Source organism: Ruditapes philippinarum, unplaced genomic scaffold, assembly GCF_026571515.1.
Source record: "Ruditapes philippinarum isolate M1 unplaced genomic scaffold, ASM2657151v2 ctg1620_1_1_1_1, whole genome shotgun sequence".
NCBI classification, from domain to species: domain Eukaryota; kingdom Metazoa; phylum Mollusca; class Bivalvia; order Venerida; family Veneridae; genus Ruditapes; species Ruditapes philippinarum.
The window spans coordinates 336,139-348,778 of record NW_026858094.1 but is presented as its reverse complement, the minus strand read 5'-3'; positions in this window follow the sequence as shown (position 1 = coordinate 348,778).

The window sequence follows — 12,640 nt, the reverse complement described above, 5'->3', positions numbered from 1 at the left end:
CGAATTCGAAATATTGACTACCAGTGAATTTTTAAACTGAATAGCTGAAAATATGGCAACAAATTCTTGCTTAATTAAAAGATATGATAAGTTGTTTAGTACTACTGGTCATAGACCTAGTGAATTAGATGTGAGTATATGATCCCAGGTTAAATACGTCCCAGCTGGTGACTCAAGAGGAAGATAGATCGACGGGTAAGACTGCATTGGCATCTCCACTGAAGCATAAATGTCATTTATACTGGAGTATAAATGTCAAGAAACATTAGCGATTAACTGAAAATAATCATGTAAAAATGTCAACAAAATATCGCACGTAGCTTGACTTGTCATGATTTATGAATAATCCCAGTACTGTATAGATTTTCTCTGAAGCCTGATTAATCTAGATTGGAAGCCCGACAAATAAATTGAAAGAAGTCTACACATATCTTAGAATTGATAGAACCATTCAAATCCATGTAAGAGTTAAAATAATGGGTCATGTACACTGACCTCCTATTATGCTTTCAAATAAGTAAAGTGTGTAGTTTCAACTCATTTCCGTCAGTACTTTTGGAGATATATACAAACATGCACGCAAAAACTGAACTTAACCAAAGTATGACGCCTACGCATGTATGTCTCTTTCTACAAAAAGTCGGGCTGAGAAGTTGGAGACTTAAAAATGTTTGTGAGAAACTGTCTCTTTTACCTGAAACTTGTGGTGATATGTCATATAAAAGAAGTAAGCTAGCAAACAGTATTAAACCTTGTCAGTCTGCACGTATGTGCAATATACCCATTGTAAAAGAATCCAGCAGCTTCAATGTTATAAACATTTTATAAGTATAAAAATCACTCAATAGATAGCAACTGGTAACAATACCTTTAGTTTACGATCAAAATATTGTTATGAACGAAATGGAATTTTCGAAATCATTCGATATATTTTATAATTAGAGATGGGATGAGTTTTTAAGACAAACAATTATGTTTTTGAAATATAATGGGATTGTTATTTCAATAGCCATAGTTGCTCCGATACTTATGTAAGAATAAAAAGCAACGACAGAAAATAAACATTATACATACTGAAGTTTTTGAACGCTCTGAAACGCAATTGTTGATTATTGATAAAGCTTTGTTATTGAACCTTCGCTTCTGGATATTGACATTACCACTGATTGTTTTATAACTTGTATATGAACTCAAATAGAATTATATGTGAGTGGATAATAAATAATTTTCGTAAAGAAAATTCGAAATATACTATCTAAATATCCAAACTGGAAATACTGACTTTCCGTTGAACGTTTTGAACATATCACAAGGTTCTGGTTTGAACCGAAAGAGTACTACAACTGTTATCACGTTTCGCCTTGTCTTGAAATTAAGACGAAACATGTTGTATTTGATCTTGTGCACCTTTCTTAGTACAGAGTAAAGATTTTTTATGTATATCAGGGTAGTACTATGAAGGTTTAAATTGATACATTACAGCCAGTGACGTGACACACGAGGAATAGTTTCCATAAAACTGAATTGACGGTGGAAACTTCTTCTTCATTGAAAAGTATAAATAACAAATCATGTGATGCCCCCAAACCGAATGTCAACAATATATATCGAACGTAGCTTGACTTAATATAATCGGATTATTGTATAGATTTCGTCTGAAACAAAATGAATCTTTTTTCCAGATGATTGCTGAAATGAAGAGGCATGTAGAATTTATGGGTTTAAATTTTAGCTTTTTCTCTCGCTTACTTTGATCAATATTTAAATATATAAATGCATTTTTATCCTCCCCGAAGAGAGAGCATATAGTCGCCGCTTTGTCCGTCCGTCTGTCCGCTTTTCTTGTCATTGACATAACTATGGAACAACAATAGGTATCGACATGAAACTTTGAAGGTAGATAAATCTCATTGAGTAGATGTGCAGTGCGCAAGAACCGGCATTCTGCTTTGCTTGATCTCCGAGCTATTGCCCTTCGTTCATTTTTACACTTTAAACTTTGTCCAGGACATAAGTCTGATACTATAAGTGATATTAACAAAAAATATTGTAGGTAGGTAGATCTCATTAGACAGAAGTACAGTGCAAAAAAAAAAACATAACTCTGCCTTCCCTAATTTAAGAGTTATGTCCTTTTTTTCATTTTGAACTTTGTCCGGGAGATAACTCTGAAACTATAAAAGATATCAACATTAAACTGTGTAGGTAAACAGACCTCAATGGGTAGAAGTGCAGTGCAAAATAACCATCGCCCTGTCGTGCCTAATTATGGAATTATTACACTTTGAACTTTGTCCGCGACAAATCTCTTAAACCATAAGAGGTATCGACAAAAAGCTTTGTAGTAGATAGATCTCATTAAATAGAAAAGCAGTGTAAAAGAACCATAACTCTGCCTTGCTTAATTTTGGAGTTATTCCCCTTTGTTCATTTTTTACACTTTAAACATTGTCCAGAACATAGCTCTGAAAGTAAAATAGTTTAGAACAAGAACACTGTAGACAGATAGATCTCATTGGGTAGATGTGCAGTGCTAAAGAACCATAACTCTGCCTTTCCTAATTTTGGAGTAATTACCCTTTGTTCATTTTTACACTTTGAACTTTGTCCGGGACATAACTCTGACACTATAAGAGATATGAACAAGAAACTTTGTAGGTAGATATATCTCATTGGTAGATGAGCAGTGCAAAAGAACCGTGACTTACCTAATTTTGGAGTTATAACCTTTTGTTTATTATTTCACTTTGAACTTTGTCAAGGACATTACTCTGATACTATATGAGATATCCACATGAAACGTTGTAGGTAGATATATCTCATTGTGTAGATATGCAGTGTAAAGAAAAGTAACTCTGCCTTGCCTAATTGGAATCATTGGTCCAGGACATAACTCTGAAACTACAAGGGGTATACTTTTCTGAAGCATCAACCGGTTCAACCAGCCCTTGTTTTTGTTTGTTTCGGTTCAACGCACATTGCCACATAGTTGGCCATACAGCGCCGAACACTATAATTGTTTACGTAATTTTATTAAAAATAAGGGTAAGTACAAGGTTAAAAAATGAATTAGTTAAATCTTAGAAAACAGGTTTATTTCTTTAAAATAACCGAACAATGTTTTAGAAAAAAAATGAGTCAAAAAGTTCTGAATGTGAATCTACTCGGTACAATCTATCACAACAAATACATGTAAAAAGAACACAAAGACAATGAGTTATGTGAACCTAATTAATATCAACATTTATAAAAATAAATTGTCAATACACGAAAATGTCATAGTTTTTTTTCTTCTCCATTTTGATATAACAATGTCTAGCAACGGCATGCAACTATGTTGGCGGTCGTCTTAGATATCTGAGAGACACGCAAGTGTCGGATTTCCTAAATGGAAGGAAATGGTCTGTGGTACCAGCATGTGAAAACATTTGCTTACCTGACAAAATGCATGATCGAACTCATTCTTAACGCAACGACCTTTCAGGTGATGTTAAAAGGGGACAAAATTTAGTGCACGTAGTAATGTATACGTATACGTATAATGTATATTTCTGTTCATCCCTTGAAGTCATATAAACGTTTTATCAGTGATTAATATACGTAGAGAATTTACTTTATGTCGGACAGGATGATGTATTTTGCTACGAAACCTTTTAAATTGACCAGACGGAGATAAAGAAAACCTCAAGAGTGATATAAGTTGTTTGTAATATAGAAAAAACTTATTGGAATCTACTACTTTATATCTCCTTGAGCACATATTTGACACATAGCATTGCTTTGTGATCTTCATTACTTGAAAAAAATTCTAAAACAAGAATGAGATCAACAAAAAGGGCGGCGTTCAATGAACGCAAACCCACTCGACCCAGCAACACAGTACACCGGCAAGGAGTCCAGCAGGACACCAAACAAAAACAGGACAAGACATAAGGCAAAGCAAGGGCGGGGTGATTACTTTAATAATACATAATAGAAAATAATAGAAACCGACAAGGAAATTATCGAAGACAATGAATTAATAAGCCTATAAAAGTAAAGGGGTGTTGGGAACCTATTTAAATATTTTGTTTGTTAAACTACATACCGGAAAGCTTAGATATTTGCCACACCTAGTTGACCTCTGCAAAATTTATGAAAAGTATGCAGATAATCTAAAATACTCTTTTCCCTCTAATTTTATATTAACTGATTTAAAGTAAGGTATGTTGAATAATTGCAATTGTATTTTGTATCTGAAATATTTATGTTAAATAATTGATGTTAAAAATGACACTGAATACAGTTACTGTCAAAAGTATAAATCTAAATATCCAATTTTGATGTACATTTAACCATATTTTTAGAGGTACGAGCGATGTTCTTGTTACACAAACCAATTAAATATCCTTGAAAGCAAAACAAATAGATAAAAATCGCAGGCTTGGTTGTATTGAGGCTGTTCATGAGAGATCATTCAAGATACCACATCTCGCACATACGCAAACACCTGTGTTAGCTAATGCAATTACCTTGCAAGGTCGTTAAAACACACAGTTATTTGACATGACAATCAAAAATAAGTTTAATACAATCTGGAAAGGGGATATTCCAAGTGAGCAATGATAAAAAAGAGAATAACTTTGCTTGATTGAGTCTGTTCATTACAATGTTATGTTTTACATAGCTCTTGTCCTAAGTGTCGTGTTTAGGGGTATTCAATTGCCAATACTAACTATATTGGAATCAATGATCCCGAAGGACCAAACAAATATAACAATAGCGATAGAAGTACGGAAGAATGTTTTTCAGCTGCCACTCATCACTATACTTTTTATAATTGACTATCATAGTGCGAGTAACTTGATGAAAGGTGAATACACGAAAAGACATTCATTTGAGATAATTACTGGATGCCATTCAACTCATTACCAATCCTATATGTTATGTAGATAGGTATATATCCGATAATTATAAAAGAAAAAAAAAACAATTATCATAATGATAATAAACATAATTATTATTGACGTTTGAACCCACGAATTTCAGATGTTATTGTTATGGAAGTTCCGCTCCTGGATATTAATATTTTTAACTAATCATTTTATAACTTATGCGTATATGAACTCACACTCTGAATGGAAATATATTTTAAAATATCCGAATAGGAAGTATTGACTACCGGTGAGTTTTAAAGCTGAATACCTGAAAATATGACAACGATTTCTGGCTTGATTATTAGATATGGAAGTAGTGTAGTACGTCTGGTATAAATTTCTTTCTATCTTGTTATTGAGATGTCACATTTGTCTCTTGATTTCACATAGGCCTATAAAAAATGTTCTTACATCAGAGTAAGATCTCTATTAAAATGTATATCATGGCCATCAAGTTTGCTCATTCACATGCTGCTAATATGCGTAGTGAATCTTAGATGTTATCATATATGAAGGTTCTATAGATTCCAGCCAGAGACTGAGAATATTTCCTACAAAGACTGTTGGATCGACGGACGAACTTTGTCAAAAAACCTATTGCCCTGATACTAAGCGATTACCTGAAATTAACAATGTGAAACTGTCAACAATAAATATCGCACGTAGCTTGACTAGCGAGAAGAAGCTTCATTATTCATGAACAATACGTACACTTTAAACCAGATTAATCAAGATTGGATGCTCCAAAATAATTGTAAGAAGTCTATGCATATAACATATCTTAGAAATGATAAAACCATATGACTGACTGATTTCAAAACAAATCCTTGAAATGTTAATGTGCAATGATGATCTTACAACTGTTTAAAAGAAAATACATGTAATCGTTTCATTTGAATTACATATATTAAAGAGAGAAAATTACAGTGAAATTCCTATGATGATTGTTTCAAATAGCTAGAAGTCGGGTCATGTAAAATAACGTTATTGTTGTTGTTGTTAGCAATAATCGTATATCTTGCCGAGAAAAACATTGCGAAACTCTTTTCAACAAAACTTTTTGTCAGTGTTTCACAATAAAACAAGAGGCTCTATAATGTAACCGTTCAAAACTAAACCAAATCAGAAACTGACTCTTTTACCTGAAAAAAAAGGTGTAATGTCTTTTTTCACAGTTAAGTAGATTGTAGGTTTTTATTTTCAACAAAATATTTATTAGTAAAAAGGTGTTTTGAGAGAATTTAATATCAACTATGTTCCTTTCATGTTACATTTAGAACTGTCAATTATAATTTTGGGGTCTAAAGAAAACAACAAAAGAAGTAAGTAAGCAAACAGTGTAAAACCTCAGATTGTACGTGTGTAAAAACTGGCCTGGCTCTATACCTATTGTAAAGGATTCCAGCAGCTTAAATGTTATAAACATCCTTGTCTTGATTTTAGGATGTTACATGTTGTATCTTTTGATCTTGTAAACCTTTCTTAGTACAGAGTAAAGCTATTATATGTATATCATGGTCATCAGGGTAGTACACCTAAGATGTGAGTCTATGAAGTTTTGATCAATTACGTACAGTGACACACTAGGAAGAGTTTCCACACAAAGAGAGATGGATTGACTTTGAAAACTGCTTCTTCATTTCAGAGTATAAATATCATAACAAATGATGCCTTCAAAATGAAAATAACAACCTTGTGAGCATGCCTACAATATATATCGAACGTAGTTCGACTTCATGATACATAAATATTCGGATAAATGTGTAGATTTTGTCCGAAACAGTGTTATAACGATTTGAAGCCCGACAATGGTAATAATAATTGCAAGTAACTGTTCACGTCGGCGATATTAAGTAAAGTCTTTTTTTCAGATGCTTGCCATTCTAATAGAAACGAAGTCACCTTAGACATTTGAGATACATATAGAATTCCTTGTGTTTAAATTTAAGCTTTTTCTCACTTAGTTTGGTCAATATTTATATGTAACAAATACGTTGCCCGTTGTTTCTTTTGTTCTTTGGGGTTAACGGCACATTGACACATAATTGGCTATACCTCGCCGAAAACTATAATAGTTACATAAGATTAATAAACATGAATAAGTGTTAGTACAAGGTGAAAAATGAATAAGCTAAATCTTAGAATACAGGTTTATTTCTTTAAATAGTCGATCATTTTTTAAAAAGAAAATGAGAAAAAAGTTGTGAATGTGAATTTACTCGGTAAAATCTATCACGACAAATACATTAAAAAAAGACAAGTTAACAGCATATTCTTTCCATAAAATATGAAATCTAGACTTTATGATCTTGACTGTGTTCGTAACCTTTCTTGTAAAAAGTAAAACACATGTCATTGAGTTATGTGAACCTAAATAATATCAACAATAATAATGAAGATTAAAAATTTCATTTCTGAGATACATTCTTATATTAAAAATAATGGTCTAAGCTACCAGTATTTCAAAACATTTACTTTCTGCAAAAATGCATGATCAAACCATTTTCTTTTTTAACGCAAAGGCCTTTCTGGAAATGTTTAAAGGGGGACAATAAAACGTGCATGTAGCAGTTAAAACGTTTATTTCTGTTCATTCCCATGAAGTCATATAAATGTTTTATCGGTGATTAATATACGTGACACATTAACTCTAAGTCGGACGAGATGATATATCTTGATAAGAAACCTTTTAAATAAACCATATTGAAATAAATGAAACCATAAAATGTTATAAGTTTTTTGTTATATAGAAAAACGTATTGGTATCCACTACTTTGTATCTCCTGGAGCACAGATATTTGACATGTAGCATCGCCTTGGGATATTCTTCAATAGTGGAAAACCTATCAAAATATTTGTTTCAACAAATAACAATAATAATAAACAATAAAAATAAAAATTTTTAAATCCTATAATGTTGATCACATAATGTTGATCATGTGGCCGAAACTTTAGACAAAGACACGTGGGTCAGGTAAGAGCGTTAAGCTTTCTAAGTAATTGCTCAGATGAATTCGATGGGTTAGGTGAGCGATCTAGTGTCATCTTGGGCCTCTTGTTTCTATTTTTAGCTCCTGTGACCTAGTTTTTCATCCGTGTTGACACATGTTCGAACTCATCCGAGCTATTACCTAGATAAGCATCCTGACAAAATTTTATGATGATTGAGGCAAACATGTGACCGCTAGAGTGTTCACGAACAAATGTGGACGAACGATGGACACTCAACGTTCCTTAAATGGCATATTAGTACAGTGCCACCTCTGCATTGCGACATAATGTATAGCATTTCATTCATTTTAAATAACAGATTCTTCACATAGTCACATTAAAGAGTGAGTTTAAAAACTAAAATCTTTGCCCCTAAAAGTGTGTTGCTAAAGGGTGTTGCTTTTCAAGGTTATACGAGGGATGATCAAAATTAAACCGGACTGGGACTGTCAATTGAAGGATTTTCATCCTATCACTTATTGTTATATATCAAACTTACTCTGAAAACAATATCTGTAAACTGATGCTATATCTAATCTAATAAAACAACTAGCTTTTTCCGTAGCAGCAAACTTAAAAACCATGGTAACACACACCCGGCGCAGTGCGTAAATTTACTCTGACATCAGGCGCTTTATGATGCTTATATTTTACAATATGGCGTTTTTAGATTTCAAAATACGCCAAAACGTCATGAGCCATATCTTTGACGTTGTCAAAAAGCATGACTTCATTTAAACCATATTTATATTTGCAATCACAATTCAAACGTCACTTGTTAAAGAAAAACTCGCGTTAAAAGTATGTCGTCGGAACATCTCGAAAATCGATCAATAAGAAAAGTTTGTCAAAAGTAAGGTGAGAAACTGTTTAAATCGTAGATTTAAAAGATTATGGCTACCAAGGGGAAATATCTAAAAAGCCATAACATAGTTTTTGATTAGCATAAACGATTTAGAAATGGTAATAGAGAAATGGAAAACAAGTAAGGGAGAGGCAAAAAAAATAATTCAAGGACGTTGGTGACGTCAATCGCCGAGACGTTAAAAAATGACAGTCAATTGACTGCAGAAATTGTCAACTATGTTCGACAGAAGCTAAGGGACGGTTCAGTCAACACTAAGGATTTTGAAATGATAATTGCTTATGTATTAATTACAAATATTATATCTTTGGTTTACAATTGTATAATATAATTTTATCTTTTTACGTAAGAGTCTAATGGAGAAAGAGTGTCAACAATTTAAAAGTCAGGGTTTAAAATCTGCTATGCGTTTAATTTATTTTAAAATAATGGCAATTTTGTTCTTAGTTGTATTATTCTTTTATTTTCTCGTATTTATGTATGATACATTATCATTCAGCATTATTATATTAATGAAAGACATAATATTGTTTATTGCATGTGCGATTTGTTCAGCAATCAAGTTACAGAAGGAAAGAACGGAAGTTTGCGGCATTACAGGAGCTCTTTAACATCATTCAGTCTATTACAATACAATATGATACCTACTTGTACAGAGATATATATAGGCAGTCGATCCGCCGCCATCAACAACATGTGGAACACGTATTGGCCTACTTCGTAAATGAGTAAAGAGCTGCTCCGTTACAGACAATAGGCTTGTGACGTCGTTAACGTCAATTTTTAAGTTATACCGTGCGCCGCATTGCTCTACATATGCATGCCAATAACAGCATAACTTTTTTATTTGCTAATATTTCATGTTGGTATTTTTTGTATCATTTAGGGGATATATTCCAATTTATGTTCCGTGTATTTTAATGTAAATGCTTTTAACAGGAATAATCTACAAAGTCCGGTTAATTTTTGATCATCCCTCGTACTTTGTATGATATAAGCAAAGTGCAGTTTCAATCATAAAGATGTACAAGCAGAGGGCCATAACGCTTTTCGGAAAACGGACACCAACTATTCCTGATGTGTAATATGTACTATACAATCATGAACTTCAGTTTCATAAGAAGAAAGACCTCTGTTGTTTTTTTACAAAATAAAAGGGATGAGATGTGTTAATAAAATATTGAGAACAAAAAATGCCGGCCTGTATGCAAAACAGGATGGCCTTTTTAATTAATAACAAGAGAACGTGACAGGTCTGTTAATTTGATGAGGTAGCATAATCTTTTCAAGGACCGGAAAAGAGGTGTGTCAGTTAAATCTGTTTATTTTACATTCATACATTAACATTTGTATATAATATCAATTTCTTTTCTCGGAATTTATTTTGTTACGTTAAACCATCTGAACAGAAACAGAGTTTTTGCAAAGACAAGAGTGTATAAAGAACAATTTTTTTCACCATTCTTAGTAACGTATAAAATGTCATATCATGCTTAACTTTTTATGTACAACAATAAAAATGTTACTGATAAGAATGATAGCCTGTGAAATTAAGTAGTCCTTTAAAGTTTTGACTGAAATGCAAAGTTAAGTGGCCGAAGTCAAACGCTTGAAAACGGACACAGACATTCGGTGGCGTTTTGAAGAAAACAAACATCAATTTGATTTTAATACGAATTAAGAAGATTCCTTAAAACAAGGCATTTGGGCTATTGAGAACGAAAAACTGAAATACGCTAAAGCCATTTGTTCGTGACAACTTGCACGTGCGCAGCAAGCACATTAGAATTGCTGACACGTCAGTGGGCGGGGAGGGGGGTGGATGACAGTGAGACTTGCTGTCCGGAAAAAGAAGTCTTCCTAGAAGTCTAAACCTAAGTCTAAGCCAGCTGTTGCTTACGGTTATTCAGACAGTATTGCTACCGGGTGTGTTTTGGCTGGTACAAGTACGTTTCCCGGGGTTGTACAACATATGCCCTTAAAACTCGGGGCTGGGAATAATTCTTTTCGAGGCTACGCAGGTTCCGACTTCCAGAAACCTTCCATGTATCCAATCGGACCGGGAAGTCATGTGCGAAGGAACTGTCCTTACACACGAGGCACTCAACTACCTGATACCTTCGCCAAAAAATGTGATGTCTGATGAGCGCGTGTTATTCACGGGAAAAATCTACTTTGACATTGAAGATAAGTAGTGGGGCGGGAAATTGAGAAAATAGTGCAAATTGTGATACAAGCATGAAACTTTCAGGAAATCATCTTTAGACCATGTAGATTTCAAAAGGGAAGTGGGCCCAAAAATATCTCTGCTCATTCAAGATGGCCGCCATTTTCAAAATGGCCGCCATATAAATTTGAGTACATTCTAGCTCATTCATTCCAATTTTTTGTACAGACCTTTTACTCACACCAAAAGCATGCATATAATTTCTCCTTTTCAAAAATTTAAATCTCACAAAATTTCTCTTTCATACTTCTTCCAAATCCAAGATGGCGTCCAAAATGGCCGGCGATTTTGTGCAAAACTGTTATATCATTTTTATAGTATAATTTGTTGCACAAATTATGTTTATTATGATAAAAAAAGTGTTTAAACATATCAGAGATAATCAAATTATATGTTAATCTCAATGAAAGTAAACATTTTAAAAGTTTTTGTCTAAAAATATCTTTAAAAAAGATCAAGAAAAAATTCCATTTTTTTCATATTTTTCAAATTTGATTTTCTAAAGTAATGTACAAAGTTAAAAAAAGTTACTTTATATCTTAAACTGTATTTGACATTCCATTAATATCATGTGTTTATTGTAAAGAATGTAAGAAAAGCATTAAATCTGTAGGTTTTATATTTTGTGAAAGTGGGTGGGGTAATTTTATCTGATAATTGTGAAAGAAAAAACAACAGAAAATCCACATAGCTAAGTTCATTCTATTTCTTTGCTTTTTTACTTTTCTATGAATTTTTTTGCAAATGTTCCAACTTAAAAAGTACTTTTTATTGGATGAAAGTATTTTTGTCTTCCTTCGGACCATTTGGTGGGTGAGCAAGAAATGCACATACAAACATGTGTATACATTCAGTTATTAAATTTGGTTGCATGATAATTCTTGTTTCAATATATTTGATATCATATATTAATTGTTAATCGTAAAGACATATAAGAAGACAATAAATCAAATAAACGCGCTTAAAATAGCAAACATGTACTTGAATGTAAGGTATAAAGGTAGTCCATAAACGCATATTTTTGACTCCTCCACAATTTTATATTTATAATATAAACATGGCTTAAAAGCCAACAAAATGTATGTGATGTGAAACATATATATCAATGATATGGCCTGGCCTGCATGCAACTTTTTGAAAAGTTAAGATACAAACTAAGTGTACTAGTATTTCCTAAAGTAATCATATCTTATTTTTTTCTTTCAATAAGAGGGTAATGATGACCCTGGATCACTCACCTAAGATCATTGTTGGAAAAAAGGTAACAAGATTATTTTGGGGGTGTCAATTATGTCATAACACACATGATTTGTGTCATAATTGAATCCGGTTGCTTTTAAAGAAACATGCTCAATATCTGCTTTCAATTTTTTATTTCACACGAGAGAACTTTAATAACCATATCTATATACGAGTCCATATAAACTTAGTGACCTTTTGTGTTTGGTAAATTTGGACCATGTTGTCTATGATATATCATTATTATAACATAATTATGATGATACATGATTAATGTATATGCGTCGGATAGTGAAGGTTAAGAGAAAACAGATTTATTACAGTAGTCTTTGTAAATTAAGTGATACCATTGCAAACCATTTTAGACTGCAGTAGCATCATACAAATTTATGCATGTTATAT